A 2618-nucleotide genomic window follows, 5' to 3' on the forward strand; every position below is an offset into this window, starting at 1 on the left:
GTGCGCAACAGGGGCCCCGCCCCTCGCCGCTCGCGGTCCCACCTCCCGGCGCGCGGATCAGAGCGCCTGCGCGGCGGGAAGGCGGCGGGCTGCGGGGTGGGGTGGGGGGCCGCTGAGGCTCAGTGCGCTTGCGCGGCTGGGAGGGGCGCTACGCGACCTTGACCCTAAAGGGGTGGAGGAGCGCTCAGGAAGTGGAGGTGAGGTCTTGGTTTCTGGGTTGGTCTCGCCGGCTTCACAGAGCCAGCATGCTGGGCCCTGACCCCCGCCCCAAAGGTCACCTCCCCGGAGTCGGGGCTCGGGCCGCGGGGCGGGAGCGGGCAGGCGGCGGCCGGCTCCTGGGAGGTCTGTTGGACCCCGGCCCCGGACGGCGTCATGGAATGATAAAAACATATACTGCGAGAGTCCAGTTGCTTTCTTTTTAAGATTGTGTTTCCATAGCCAGAGTACAGTGGGGCTTTGGGTATTGTATAGGGAAGTCAGGGATCCATCTCCTAAGCTTCTTGGGGTCACTGGCTTGTGGCTTCCTGGACTAGCCTGGTAAGACCACCTTCCCAGTAGCAGCAGTGCTGGGATCAGGGGTGGGCCGTCCGTCACGGGGGAGGTGTCTGCCATCTTTGACCTAATTCAGGGCCCCAACGTCACTTACTGGGTCGTGTTCCACTGCTGTCCCACACCTACCTCAACTCTGAGGGCTGCGGTGAAATCCGGGCGGTGGGCTTTGCAGTCTAATACGGAATCTAGCTGGCCCCGGCGAGGTAGGTGTGCTGCAGACTGAGCAGAGCGTCCCTCCCTCTCAGCGTGCTGGGATTCAGCGCGGTGGCCTTTAAAATCTTCCATGCTTGCTCTCCCTGACACGGCCCCAACTGGCTGGAATGTAACTGGCCCTCAACCCCCAGGGTCAGTGTGGAAAGACTTTTCTCGGACAGGAGGACACAGTTGGTTGCAGTGTATTTGTGCCTCTACGATGTGCAGGGGCCAAAGGCAACGTGACCTCATCCTGCCCCGCTGCCAGATGTGGAAAACTGGGCCCAGCAGGGTGCCTGCGGAAGGTCATAGGGCCAGGAAAACAGTGCATCAGGACTGTGAGGCTGGCATCCCAGCCCCGCCAGTTCCTACCTCCATGGCCTCAGCTTCCATGTGCTTCAGTGGCACAGCTCAGCTCACAGCACTGCTGACCATCACAAGGTCACGGGGTCACGCACAGAAAGGACCCGAGGGCCACAGGTCGGGGCCCAGCGTTAGCGTCCCTGAGCCTGGCGCTCCTGCACACAGTGACTGCATGTCTGTGACGTCACATCAGTGTGGATGTCCAGTGTTTTCACAAGCATGCCTTCAACTTGGCTCTGGCTCTTTGTAGAGGGACGAAGTTCCTTCCTGTTCACGTGAGGCAACAAAGGGCCCTTGACTGCAGTAAGCTGTGTCTGTCCCACATCTTCCAGTTCAAATACTTCTTATCTCCCTTTGCTTTGGATCTTCTGTTACAGAAAAAGATGTTTAAAGACTCATTTGCCATTGGAACTGGAGTAAACACCAGCCCGGGATAAACAACAAGGTCCTACTGTACAGCACAGGGAACTATACTGAATATCCTGTGATAAACCATAATGGAAAATAATATAAAAAAAGAATGTCTATATGTGTATAACTGAGTCACTTGGCTGTACGGCAGAGATTGGTACAACATTGTAAATCAACTAGACTTCAATTTAAAAAATTTTTTTTTAAAAAAGAAACTTTTGGAATTAAAACAAAAACAAAAACACCAGCCTGGGCTTAGAACTATGGCCCCAGAAAGCAACATTTTTTCATCCTAACAACCACACAACAACAATGTACTGGCATTTGAAGGACATTGGGCATTTGTAAACATTAGCCAAGACACACTGAACGCTACTGCACCTCCAACAGTACCATCAGCAATGGCATTTTAAAATACAACTGAGCTGTGGGACAATGAGGAAATTCAAAAAATACTCAGTAACTAGAGCCCAAGTCCCTGTTTGAAAAGGGGGAGGACGGGACAGCATTATTTAACTTGACACATTTGATTGTCAAAGAGCTTCAAGCTTATAGGAAAGACCCAAAACCACACAGGATGAGAAATACGAAATACAGTGACTTTTCGGAGAAACAGAATGATTATTCTGTTTGCAATCTGGAATTAAAAAAGAATGTATGGTTTTTCCAGAACAGTGGTTAAGGGATGAGATTTGATACAGTTCGTGGTGTTAACTTAGGAGGAGTGCCCAACGGCAGCACCATGGACAGGGCTGTGCGGGGGTAGACCGGCCACGGTGGGCTGAGGCCTGGGCCCGGCTGGTTCTGGAATTCCAGGGCCCCCGCCCCTTGACTGTGCATATGGGAATCACACAGTTTGGGCCTTTTCACCTGAGCTGTTTTTATTTGGTGGTTGAGTGTGCCATCTGATTTCTTTCATCATCGCTAGTACATTCTTTAGTAAGTTAAAGAATGACTTCCAGAAAGGCTGTGTAAAAAGATCGAAGCTTCTACCTGGGCCGGTCACATTTTAACCACCGTGATCATTAACACTGCGGAGAGCTCATTTGCAGCTCAGCTGAGGACAAAGGGTGCACTTGAGGGCCTCAGACTTTGGAGGT

Source organism: Balaenoptera acutorostrata, chromosome 4 (genome assembly GCF_949987535.1).
Source record: "Balaenoptera acutorostrata chromosome 4, mBalAcu1.1, whole genome shotgun sequence".
Lineage (NCBI taxonomy): Eukaryota > Metazoa > Chordata > Mammalia > Artiodactyla > Balaenopteridae > Balaenoptera > Balaenoptera acutorostrata.